Source organism: Lutjanus erythropterus, chromosome 9, assembly GCF_056507025.1.
Source record: "Lutjanus erythropterus isolate fLutEry1 chromosome 9, fLutEry1.hap2, whole genome shotgun sequence".
Taxonomy (NCBI): Eukaryota; Metazoa; Chordata; class Actinopteri; order Lutjaniformes; family Lutjanidae; genus Lutjanus; species Lutjanus erythropterus.
In genome coordinates this window covers 4,796,720-4,811,022 of record NC_139325.1, presented here as the reverse complement: position 1 = coordinate 4,811,022, position 14,303 = coordinate 4,796,720, and the positions used below count along the sequence as shown (strand labels likewise).

Here is a 14,303-nt window from a genome sequence, read left to right as displayed (position 1 = left end):
TAAACGCTCTCCACAGCCTGCAGTGATTTTGACTTGGCAAAACAGACTGAAACTTAGGACACAGATATAGGGCAGATATAGAGGCTTTGCTGCTGGGTCAGAAATCTGCCATCAGCTATGTCTGGCTCCGTCATGAACATTCAACAGAGAACTGGCTGTTATTTAATAATGTCAAACAACCACGCAGACAAAGAGACATACCTGAAAAATATTGTTGTGACGGGGTTGTAGATCAACTCTGAGCAGAAGTGAAGGGTCTGATAAGGATAAGATGACTTGCTAAATTGAGGTGACTGTCTTTAGCTGCAGCCGTGCTACAAAACACTTTAAGCTGTGGCTGATGGAGTCACTTCATTTACAGTTTGTCTTTCAGTCAGATAAATAACTGGGAGGGTAATTTGACCTTTAAGAGTTCAGAATTATCTCTTTAAAGTGCTGGTTCCCAACCTGGGGTCTGGGCAACCCTTAGGGGGTCACCAAAAGTCACAGTGGGTCCCTACAGCTTTGTGTGCTCTCAGGTTGTCAAAATTAGACTTGCATATGTTGACTAAAATCACAATGTTGACAAGTCTGTATACAAAACTATTAACACTGGAACAGTCAAGGCGGTCATTTTCAAAGGTATCTGTACAATAACTTTGTTAAATTAAAAAATGCAATGCTGCTGGTACCTGATTTTTCCTAAAACTCTCTGTGTTTTCATTTAAAATTATTTTGTTATGTAAATTACACAAAAGGCGAAAAAAAAAAAAAATCATATTTTTCACCTATTTTGTCATATTGACCCAAACAGAAATCGCCCATATTGTTACTTTTTGCACAGGTGTAGATGCATCTTGGTTGTCATAGTCAGTGTCGATCCAATTTAACAAGTGGTCTCGATTTCCAATTTGCAGACATTAAAAAAAAAATAAAAAATTAATTAGGCTCATTTAAAAATATAGTAGGGGAGACCAGGGATGGTTGTAACACTTTTTGTATCAGCACTTATAACTCACTGAATTTTTATTTAAAGCTCTCACATTTTGAAACGAAGCATCCTTACTTATTACAAATGGCAATATTTCCAATTTTCTTTGGTTTTATTTTTGTATTCATTTCCAGCCTTTTCTCATAGGCTGTGATTATTTTCAAGATGGTTCTAAGTGGACATTTGTATCATTAGTGTTAAAATAACATATGTATAATTTTATAAAATACAATTAACTTTTTCTTGCTCTGAATAATTCTAGATGAATCTAAAATTTGAATCAGATCACTGATGGTTATTATCCCACAGAAACATACTGCTGTGAATCCATTCAGTCATTATGGTTTACTACACATGATGGCTGTAAACTAATAAATACATAAAGAATTTTTTACAAACTTTATATTTGTTTTATTTCACAAAGATAAACTAACAGAATATTTTGTTATTATTATGAAAAATGATTATGAGAAATAATAGAGTTTAGTAGTCAAAGATCAAATTGAGCACTTGTGGCCATTTAACTACTTATGGAATTCTGAATAAAAAAAAATGCATTTTATTTTGCCCTCTCTCATAAATGGTAGGCTATTTACATTTTACATTTTACAGCTCTGTGATAATGAATTGTTATTCTGTTGGTAAGGGTGAATGTGAATAAGCTACAGTACTGTGTTGGGTTGTTAAAAAAGGAAAATGAGACCTTTAACAAAGCTAAAGGCTCTAAGAATTGAAACAATTTATGTTTATTTTAGACTATAAAATGGACTGATACAAGGAGGGAGGAAAAGAAAAATGGTTGGGAACCATTACTTTAAATGCTAAAGCTAGTGGAATTCTGTATTTTTTTAAATCTCACAATAAACAAAACAATACAGTTGTCCATTTCTCAGTACTTTCTGACTTTCCAACCCTGTCTGTTGCAATGAGCTCTGAGCTCACTGGTTCCTAATGAAGGATCAATCATTTCCTAAAACACACTGGCATTGTAGTTTCTGACAAACTTTACTTAAGCAGGAGGAAATTGTGCATTTCTGAAGGATTATTTTAAACCGTGGATTAATATTTATTTGGTAATCATCCTATGCTGTGGATTGATAAATCCATGGTGCTGTCCATGGTGCTGAAGTAGCAGACAAGTAGGAAGGATCATAGAGAAACGCTGCTGCCTGAAGTATTCTTATAATACTTCTATAATATTTCTATGCACACATTTTGGCAACAGAAGTAGCGGTCTGCCCCCGTCATCCAGACGAGTTATCAAGCTGCAAATGTTGAACTAAACATAGTACAACATAGTAGTAGTAGTATTTGCAGAAGTAGCAGAGTCTTGTTGTCCTCACCCTTTAATGATCAGTTGTAGTATCAGTAGTATTATTAGTATTTGCAGGAGTACCAGTCTTATTGTCCTCACCCTTTAAAGATTAGTAGCAGTACTAGTAGTATTTGCAGTATCATACCAGAGTTGAGTTGTCTTTGCCCTTTAATCATCAGTCATAGTATCAGTAGTATTTACAGTAGTATTAATAGAATTTGCTATAGTATATGCAGTATATTAGTAGAATTAGTAGTATTCGTAGTATCATACCAGAGTTGAGTTGTCTATGCCCTTTAATCATCAGTCGTAGTATCAGTAGTATTTACAGTAGTATTAGTAGAATTTGCTATAGTATATGCAGTATATTAGTAGAATTAGTAGTATTTGTAGTAGTATCAGAGTCTTATTGTCCTCATCCTTTAATGATTAGTAGTATTTGTAGTAGTACCAGAGTCTTATTGTCCTCACCCTTTAATGATTAGTAGTGGTATTAGGAGTATTAGTAGTATCAGCAGTAGTACCACTGTCTTGTTTGCTCTTTAATGATTCGTAGTATTAGTAGTATTTGTAGTAGCACCAGAGTCCTATTGTCCTGGCCCTTCAACAATTAGAAGTGGTATTAGTAGAATTTGCAGTAGTATATGCAGTAGTACCAGCGTCTTACTGTCCTCACCCTTTAATGATTGGTAGTGGTATTACTAGTATTAGTAGTATCTGCAGTAATACCACTGTCTTGTTGTCCTCGTCCTTTAATGATTGGTAGTATTAGTAGTATCTGTAGTAGTACCAGAGTTGTATTGTCCTTGCCCTTTAATGATTAGTAGTGGTATTAATAGTGTTAGTAGTGTTTGCAGTAGTATCAGAGTCTTGCTGCCTTTACCCTTCACTGATTAGTAGTAGTATCAGTAGTATTGACAGTAGTATTAGTAGTATTTGTAGTAGTACCAAAGTCGTATTGTCCTTGCCCTTTAATGATTAGTAGTGGTATTAATAGTATTAGTAGTATTTGTAGTAGTACCAGAGTCTTGCTGACCTCACCTTTTAAACCCCATCACCAAAAGTTACTCTGGGTATGTTGAGCCTGCTTTGTGTTACAGGCTCTCGGACAAAGTCTGTGGAACTGACCAAAAATAAACTACACTGCCTACTTCGTACCACGTCCCAGGTCATGAATGAATTTTTACACTACGTCTCATGTTTATTTTCATAAATGTCAGTCAGTAGAACGATGTGGCCAAGGATGTGTTATGAAAGATGCCGCCTTTTCAGTCCTATTGCTTGCCTGGCGCTTACCCCAAAAAAGTGTCTTGCTTCCAGGTTTACTTCCAGGGTAGATTTCCCATTGAATATGTGCAGTACTGTTTCTCCTGCTGGCCCCACCTGCCTCATAGACTTAATATTGTGACAGGGTTGGACTGTGAAAAAACTTGGCCCTTGCAATTTTCATCTGGACCGGCTCCATCTGGTATTTTCCAAAATTGCCAGATTGCCAGTGTGCATTGTGTGAAAGTATCAGGGTAATTTATTATCATCAAACAACACAGGGCTGCACAGCAAAATGAGAGCTGTAGTTCCTTGCTATACAATGCTACATACACACATAATACAGATAACTAAATTCAGAAGAGAAAAGGAAAATAATAAAACAAAGTAAAATAAAATAAAGCAATATATACAGTTATTTGCACACATATACAAATATACACCCAGGAAATAATTCTGTAGTAACTTTTTTGAATTTGCAGTTCAATGTAAACTGCAGCAAAAAGATGGTGATGACAATATGGCCGACATCGTCACATAAAAAGTTTGACTTGTGTGTGTTGCATCCTGTCAGCTCAGAACTGCCTGTCCGCCTGTCATGTGCAACAGCTTGATTCTGTGGTGGAGCAGCTCTCTGGTTTCCCGTTGCATGTTCAGAGCCCTCTTCCGTTTCATTTTCCTCACCGGACATGCAGCCTTAAGTCCAGCCTTGCATAGCATGGCTCTCGTCTCCGCTCTCCTCCTCTCCTTCTGCGGCGGTGCGTTCGGCTGATCTGACCGGGTGTTGCTGACTGCATTGTTGAACACGTCAAGAGCTGGTGTTCTTTAATCCAAACCCCAGGCTTCTTTTTCCAGTGTCGCCAAGTGCTTCTGTCACTGCTGATACATGTTTCAACAATAACGCTGAAAAAATGACAGATTAAAGGGAAAAAAGTAGTAAACTTTGGAGGAGCTACCGTCTGCAGCATCTGCGTGTACAGTTGATGTCACAGCAATGTGCACGTCACAGATTTCTTCTCACTTGTCTCGGCTCAAGAACAGTTTTACTAATTTAAAACCTCCTTGCAGACATCTCTTTTATAATGCCGGTCTATGGGGAGAATTCTGTTTTGGGGAGAAGGGTAACATTTCTCAGTGATACCACAAGTGGCTACAAAATTAGAAGCAAGGCTGAGTGCTGACACTGTATCCAGGTCTTAATTATATGGCAGTGAAACTGTAAGAAAATATTTATCATCAGCAGACATATCCCAGCATGCCAACTGTGAACTTTAAACACATTTTTTGGTTATGACTGCACCTTTAGATAAGTCTTTCTGCATCCTTATACATCCCCTGTAATTCTGCACTTTTTAAAGGTTTGGTCACTTTATGACCTTTACAACAGTTTTGTAAGTCAGAGCAACACTGATTTTCAACATGTCTTTGTATTAATCAACCAATAGGACACTGGAGTTGAGGTTAGGAATACATCTATGTTAACACATAAACAGTTTAAGTTAGGTTATTTATATTATATTATATTATATTATTTAGAACATTTAAAAATAGCACCCAGACTGCTTTCTCAAGGCAGACGGGGTATAATCTGCTACAACACAGATAATAGAAGGAACAGATACAATAATATGTCAGCAATAATACAAAGAAGGCGAGGCAAAAACAAGCAATTACCATGCTTTTGCATTTAGCATGGTGTCTTTAACAAGATGTGTTTCTTCTTTATTTTTATTACATATATTTTTACACCAAGAATTTCACTCACACTGAACACCCATGGGTCATTTAAAGTATTATAATGTATTATATTAACAATCAAACACTGTTACAGGCAAAAGTTAGGGCACAAAAAACATAAAACAGGGAGACAATAGCAAAGAGTTGGCTTGATAATATTGTAGAACAAAAGTGTAAATGCTGTATGCACAATCCAGCTTTACGGTGCAAAACGGTTAGGGTAAGACTGTGCAGACTGTGTGTGTGCGCGTGCACGAGTGTGTATGCGTGCGTGATGAGGAATGGGAAGCAATAACTTTTGCTAATTGCTGCCTTTTTGTTGTAGAGTGTCCTTTTGTCTGCTGCCTTCAATCAGGCTAATGTAGATGCCCTTTAAATACCCTTTAGAGTCAGGCTGACTCAGACTGGCTTACCCCGATGGCATGAGAACGAAAGATCTGTTTTCTTCCCCCTTTTTTTTTTTCTTCAACGGATGATGCACAGACAAAATTGTACGTACATTTGTTTTCCAAAATGCTTTTAAGTTATTTGAGTTTGATCTTAAACTTATCATTTTTGTCCGTGAACTAAACTGAAACACAACAGTAACACCTATGATTTTGCTTTTATTGCACGTCCAAATCAGGCAGTCTTAAGGCCGATGTCCTGCCTTCATTGTGTGCTGAATGAAAGCCTGAAATAAAGCACCAGTAAGCCGGCTTCTCGCGTTCATTAACTGCAAATTGAAACCTGTTTTAAAGAATGACTACGAACTAAATCTCAAAGACAAAAAAAAAAGCTATTCTGCTCTCAAACTGTCAAGTGCCTCCAGCCACGCCGTCATCACTGATGTCACACTGCAGCAGCATCAGCCGTTTAAAGTACAACACCTGCCGTGAGATCATTGTTAACATTTTTACAAGATAATGGTCAAAATAAAAAGTGTAAAATTGCACATTAAAGGCACCCTGTGGAGTTTTAGAAACAGGATGTTGTTTTTACATTCGGTGTTACTCATCAAAATGCATTCTGTGTCAGCAAAAGGTCAATCACTGAGGCTGAACAAATATGATAAATGCATTTCCTCATAAAACATTTTCAAAGACCAAAGACAAACAAAACTGGGATCCACTGATAGAAAAACAATTCCAAAGCATAACTAGAGATTTAAAAGAAACTCTCAACAAGATACTTTGAAAATAAATTTAAGGAGGTCAGTGTAAAATGTGCACAACAAAAATGGATTTAGAGGATTAATCTATATGCTGTGTTCAATGAAAACAAGAAAAAATATAAATAATAATATGTTGAATAAAAAGTAATGTTAGGGTTTGTTGCCTGGTGTGATCTGGATATCTGGATGTTAGATTAAGATTATAAGTCATATACGTCACGTGACTTTCGTGTTGTTAGTCTCTGCGGTGACATGTGACCTTTCCTCATGTGACTTCTGTAGTCATGTTAAAGCTAAACATGGCCTTACCCTTAACTTAAACATGTATTATTTTGTATCTAAACCTAACCAAACTGTAACCCTTTCATTGTTAATCATGTGTTAAAGTTGCTTACTGCAGCCAAAGGTTACCCTTTTTGAGAACAGAAACATGGAAAAGAACAGGGTTTAGGTTGTGTTCACATTTAATAAAAACAGGAGAGGATCAGAAAATATGAAAGCTTCTTACTACAATATGATGAAATTTACTGATAACAATAAAAAAAATAAGAGCCTCTCCATAGTTACCATAAATAAAAGTTCTTCAGTATTTCAAAATTTAGCCTAATATTCATGTAAAAAGGACCATACTTGAAGTTATAGACCACACTTGAACAACCCACAGTAATTTCCTCTGAAATATACATAACAAAGAAGAAAATGCAGCGGCTCTGAGAGTTCAGCTCTCTGCAGCTAAAGAAAAACATACAAATAGAAAAGCAGCTTCATCATTTTGACAACAGCATATAGCATCTGGGAAAATGCTGCAAAGTGAGAAAATGTTTCCAGGAAACTCTAAATGGTGATGATCATTGCCAGACGCATCTGGCCTGTTGTTTGTTGCCAGATATTTGCTCTTTGATCCAGCCTGTTGCTGATTAGTAGCATACATTTAAAATAATCATATAGCTGAATCACACAATCAGAATATTGAAAATAAAAAAGATAATTTCCATTGAAGGTGCTGTATATGAGGTTGCAATAGAGCACCAGCATCTCAGACCAAAACAAATGCATGCGTCATTTATTCAGTAAATTTTGGGGGAGGGGGACCCTCATCTGAACCCACACTGCTCACAAATTTCACATCAAACTATCAATGATTTTCAAACTTTTTGTGCCCAAGGCATACCAAAGGGCATGCTAAAATCTTAAAGCAAACTGTATTCATATTCATGCAAGCTAGCCTCCATAACCAACCTAACAAATGGAGGCAACATGTAACCTATCAGACAATCAGAGTGTGTTAGTGGGAAAAAAGGTGTAATTCTCTAATAAGGCAACAAACTGGGGTTCACTTTGACTGAAGATTTTTAAAGGATTTTTGTTACGGTTTAGAATTTCAATCTGTATTAGAAAAGAGTGTGTGCAAAGCACTGATGCAATGAATTAAAATACCAATCCTAACTATTTCTGTAATTGTGTATTGCAAAAATAGTGTACGGTTGTCACAAAATCCAAGGCACACGTGGACTTGGCACTTGGCACACTCATGTTTGGGAATCACTGGTTTAGTGTGCTGTTCAGCTGTGATACGAGACAGATTGTAACCAGGCGACCACCATTTTGGCTCTGGTTTCCAACTGAGTCTCCCTTAACTCAGGTCAAACTGTGAAACCAGGCAGTGCTGATCAAAGAATAATAATTTTATTTCATTTGATATGGACAGTGCAATTTAATAGTTCCAGTACAGATAAAAAAAAAATTGATGTGTTGCATAGACAGTTTATAACTATAGATAATTTTCAACTCTTGTCCCTAGTTGGGCTTTTACATGTATACCACAATACACTAGTTAACATACATTAATACACCTGAGAAATTTTAATCACAAATAGCTAAGAGTGGGCACAGCTTTGGTTTGCTTTTAGCCAGCACTTGACCTTTGTTGTGAAGGATTTTATATCTGGAATCAATTTGATTTCAGTTGATGATGTGTTTCAGGGTTGACAGCCCTTTATGGAGAAAGTTGATTGTCCAAATTTAGATTTACAGTAGTTAGCCTGCTCCAATCTGTCCCTGTCTGCTCTTTGTCTAAATCTGGAAAGAGGCTCTGGAGCCAGACTGTTGATACATTAGGATTAAGATTATGTTACTAAATTGCCTTAAAAAGTTTTCAGAAGCCTATTTTGGAAACCAGTGGAAACCAGAGCTGCCATCTTGGCTCTGGTTTCCAATGGAGACTCTCAGATGTAACTATCAGACTAGACAGTGCTGATGAAATATGGCTCTGGCATCACCTATTCTTCACCTAAAATGTTTTCATAAACATACTTTAGTGTGTTGTTTACTGCATTTGTGTACTGCTAACACACAATCATGGGCATGCTGGAAACACACTGGGAGTATGACTCATTCTCTGCTCAGGATGCCATCTATATCTTTACATAGCAAATGATTGTTTGCTGACAATAATGAGGCTAAAAGTTGTATTTTGCACTTATAAGAGAATTAAACTATTTTGCAACATTTTTGTTGTTTTCTGTGTGACCTGCAGTGTTTCTATATTTGGTTGAGTTGAAGCTACGTTTGTTTGCTTCTCCAAAGAATCAAAGACCTCATGTTTCAACAATTACCCTCAATTTTGATGTTGAATCTGCCGCTATCACCATAAACGCAGTGCGAGAATGGAAAGCTTGACAGGTAATAACAGTAACTAGGGAGGGTGGTGTTTAGCAAAGGGTCAATTCATAAATCAAAAAAGACAAAAATGAGGTAACCCATTATCTGTGATTTATGCTTCAACACATTCTGCATGTTAATTTGGCAGTCAAATGCTGTGTAGAATAAATTGCTCTTCTTCCATCACATTGAGCCATTTTGCGTCTTTCTTTCTATTTGTGAATTCTGCTGCACCTCGTGCTTGTTCAGCATAATCAGACATGCATGAACTGCACTGAGTTTTTCACTCATTTTTCCATTTGCATGTGAAAGCCTGTTGATGTGGTACTTTGGACATGGAAGGTAGAGGAACACAGTGTGCTTCCGCCCAAATGGGCAAACAGAGAGACAGGAGATGACTCTGTGGCAGACTGCAGGGTTCAGGACTTTATAACACAGCAGAAGTCCAATCTGATCATTACAGAGTCATGCAATAATGGACCTCTTCCCATTAAAAAGAGATGCACTGAAATTGCCTTTGGCCTTTTTTGAACAAGGCTTTCTTGGTGTAGTGGCGGATATGAATAATATGCGATTGTGCTGTGGAGGCGTTTGTAGCAAAAGCAGCGGGTAATACAAAGAAATGAATAAGCTCAAGAAGGAAGGATTAGTGCTTTTATGGCCTATTCATGCTGGCTAAGGACACACTATATTAAAGCCCGTGAGTGGAGATACACAATCAACAAGGTTGGTTCAGTAGGCAGACACAAACTCTGGCACGCCTCACAAAAGAAGTGCTAAAAGCATATTCATTTATACACATCAAAAGAGTTCATCCTTTTTGTTTTTTAGGGTGATTAAAATATTCTGGAGTTGGACTTACTGGGGGATTGTCTCTGTTGGATAGTCTACTGTCCTACAGATCTGTGTTTATTTGGTATTTTGGTATTTTGAATTAATTATACCAGAGGGTAACACTGCAAATCTGAGAGCAAACGGTTCATCCACTTGACAGCATGAACCTTTTTATGGAAATGTGTGTATTAGATTAAGATTATTCTGTGCACAAATTTGTCCTGATGATGAAACCGCAAGTGGTATAGACTTGGCCTCTCTGTATAGGCTTGGCATGTTCTTCCCAAGCCTGCAAAGGTTTGCTCTGGTTACTCCCAGGTATTTTAGGTCAGTGTCCCTGACCATGGTGCTGGCTTAAAGCTAAAGTTGATCCCCTTGGTACTGCACAGTGGCTAGCACTTTAATTGTGCCTTAAAAGTCGAGCCCGTCGATGCCCAATGCCGACAAAATTCTGTCTGAAACCAAAACAAAAACCCGAACCTCATTATCATATTTCAGCCCAAACCCAATTACAGCCTGACGGTTTTCTTAACAAGCGTCTGTCTATGCACCAAACACCAGGAGTTTTCAGTGATAGGGACAATACAGGCAGGGAATTGTAATTTTCACTAGCTAAATTGGAGAGAAAAATAAAAATAAATAAATAAATAAAATAGAGCCTGAACCCAATGTGATCCTGTGAAATCTGTGAGAAATAAGGCCTGACCCAACCTGAACTTGTTGGGTCTCATCGGGTTCAGGCACAGCTCTAACAGTGGCTGCCTCTTGCTCCAAATACTAGAATTGGTTAAATGCACAGAATGTCAGTTACTGTCTAACTGTACGCTTTATGATTGTATGATCCCAATAAAGCTTGTTTTCATATTAAGTCAGTGCATCACCACATTAAGAATCATCTTCTGGGGACCATGAAATTCCACAGAACATTTCAGCAATGTAGAGACATCTTCCACTGACCTAACTTCAACTTTTTACACAGATTTTTGTGAATTGAAACTACATTTAAAATCCAGGTTATCATCTCATGTTGATTTGAGTTTCAATAAATGCACTAGGCTGTGTCAAGTTGCACTCAAATTGTAGCAACACCAGAGTCGGACTGAGCCCGCTTGACCCGCCTCCATGCAGGTTGCGTTGACGTCTCGCCTACCACAGCCAACCCCGGACGATCCCCCTTCCTCCACCTAAACAAGCATGTTGCGAGACCCAACTCATGTCTGTGCAGGAAACCCAAAAGAAAGACACATTTGTAGCTTCTAACTGAATCTTTGTGGTTTGAAGCTTCTCTCCTGCATCCATGTTTGTATTTTGAGATATTTGCTTTATTTTACTGTTTCATGTTCACTTACAACTGCACAGGATTCTTGTGAAGCTACTACTGATGAAATGAATTTCTCATGTTACTACTTCATGATAAACACCTTTAAAAAACAATAAAATCTGAAAAAATCAAAAATCAAATTATTTTACCATGACAAGCGTGTGTCAGTTAAAAGATGCACCCTCAAGCCCTGTTGGAGATGGAGATTCAAACACCTGCCATGCTGGGCTGAAACTGACTCAAGCCATGCCAGCACATGTGTATGAAAAAGGAGCTCAGGTGTGCTGGATCATGCTATATTTGATAGCTGTTTGTGTTCCTATGAGTTATGAGCCTTCACATAGGCACAGCTGTGCTTTAACACATTGCAATCAGCATCACATCGCTGCAGAATGAGACTCATAAAGACAACGCTAACAGGCTAATGCTAAGCAGGTTTGACATCTGCCATGCAGTGTTGTGCAAGTTGACACTTGAAGGGAGTAGTTTATTTTTAAATGTAATTTTAAATAGATCCTCCTCTTACCTTGGATGCTGGAGTCTTTATAATTATGTTATACTCAGCCATGCATGATATGCATGTTTTAATTTGAAGTACCAGGATTGCTGATATCTGTACTTATTAGCAACAACGCAGAGTAATTTCAGAGTGGTTTCATTTGGTTTGGTGTATAGAGGACAAGTAGAACATCTAGTATAAGTGTAATGCAATGTAATTTTGACCCATTCTAGACCTTTAAACCTTCTACTTTGTTTTAAAGAATTTTTTAATATTGTTTTGATTTTTTCTATGGAAATGGGAAAAAATCACTCAAATGATGGAATGTTGGAATGGTGATGTCACAGCAATGGTGATGTCATATCTGATGGATGAAAGCCGTGTTCTGTTCCATCAATGATGTAAAAAAGGATCAGAATGTTATTGGTTCATAAAAGGTTTCAAAGGTTTTACTGGACTGTAAGCAGTGTTGGTAATAACATGTTACTAAGCAACTCCACTACTTTTTACCATAACCCGTCGTGTATCTAGTCACTTTTCAAATTCAGTTACACTGTTACAGTTACTTCATTTTAAAAGGGTTTGTTACTGGTAACTTTATGGGGAAAGCTGACAGCTTCGAAGGATTAAGGTTTATCATCTTTCGACCTTAATTATTATGCGTAACCATATGGATCTTGCACGCGACCACAGATGACTGCTGCAGCAACAACATTATGGCGAGCTCACCTGCAGCTGCTGTGTCATCTGTCACAACCTTTGGCCATAATAATGTCACATAAGACCCAAACAAAAGAATGACTGAATGCAACGTCTGCGGGGATAAGGGATGCTGATCGACCTCATCAAACATTATCAGACACCTGAACACACCTGGATGGTGAGTCACTTTGTAAGTTAATGTGAAAGTTCATGTTAGCGCTGGTGGACGGTTAGCAAACATGTTTGTCTTAGTATGATCAGCTATATAATGTTAACTTGATATTTTGTAAAGTTGACTGAGTGTTTGTTTGTTTGGTACACCTGTGAGCAGAGAGTGCTGCTTTGCTTTGACTGAAGAATAATTTAATATTCTCTGATTTTGCACGGAAGAATGACGGCAGCTTCTTGGTCTCTTCTGTTCTTTCATTAGCTTTTATCTGTGGGATGCCTTCGTTTTTCTGTGACTCAGTCTGTAGTGAGTGTTTTGTTATATCAGGTCATTTGGTTGTGCACTCTGATCCTTCCTTTCTGTCGGTGCATGGAGAGCTGCATTCTTCACTGGACTGTTACAGTGCGTAACCTTTGTCTGCCCTTTCTCAGCACAGTTGGCTTTATTTATTCCCAGCCTTCATCTCCTCATGGAGGATGTCAGATATTCAACTTGATCAATCAACAATGGTCTGTACCTTTAAAATGGCCCTCACTTCATACAGATGCACAAGGTAACATAAAGACACATTTAAACACGATTAAAGAACCAAACAAACCACATAAAAAAGGTAAAAGTGGCAAAACCCATCTTAAAAAAGCTAGAATCAGATGAAGGCACTGTGATAAAAGTATGTTTTAAGCCTAGATTTAAAAGAAGTCACTGATTCAATCTGCTGTATTTCCTTGGGCAGGGTGTTCCAGAGCCTCTGGACTCTCATTTCAAAAGATCTGTCCCCCTTAGACTTGAGCTGAGAGTCTGGAACAGATAAAAGGTCCCTGCCAGAGGATCTCAAAGACAGGGTCATATGGGGATAAAAGATCTGAGATATAGTAAGAAGTCAGGCCATTTAGTGTCTTGTAAGTAATTAAAAGAACTGTAGAATTACTTCCAAAGTGTATTGAAAGCCGGTGTAAAGAGGCTAAAACTGGGGTGATATGACCAAAGTTTTTTGCTTGCACGGGCTCCCTCTGGGTGCTCTGTTTTCCCCTCGCCATCAAAAACATGTATGCTAGGTCAGTTCTACTGACAGTAAGCCTGGCCAAGGCATCTAATACTTGTGGGTTGATTCTACTGGGCACGACTGCATTGCACTACTGCACAGAAGCCCCCAGAGCTGATCGTGGCCATGCTATACAATGACTGGTGCAAGTAGTTCCACCAGCAGCATGTCCCAGAAGCAGCTCTCCGCTCTGCTTTGTGGAGAATATGTGCCAAGTTTTTTCTTGATGGATGCTGCAGCAGTTGTGCACACAATTTTCAAAATAATACACTCCATGCAGATTCGGGAAAACAATTTAACCATGTGGAAGCACAAAAAGGAAGGAATTTTTTAGTATAATCAACTACATTTGGCAGGAAAAATGCTTTGCTGCTGAAATGCTGCTGGTAGGACATGCAGCCATGTGGAGGATGAAAACCGCAGTGCAGACACGATGTGCTCAGTGGAATCAACAGGTTAAGATTGGTTAAACGCAATGACTGATGGAACCATAACACATGCACAAATTTACGCCTTTGCTACAGAGGGAGTTAAACTTCGGTGAACTCTGACTGACAGTGATGCTGCCTCAACCAATAGCAGATGTCTGTTCGGGTTTTCGTCCCAGCAGGTGATGGTTTCTCACCTGTATTTG

The 14,303-nt window shown here is 38.1% G+C and overlaps 1 protein-coding gene across 1 annotated transcript in view; it reads left to right on the top strand.

The window, feature by feature from the left end:
• Positions 1 to 14,303, top strand: part of tsnare1 (T-SNARE Domain Containing 1) — a 222,811-nt gene that overhangs the window by 183,677 nt on the left and 24,831 nt on the right. The window lies entirely within an intron of this gene.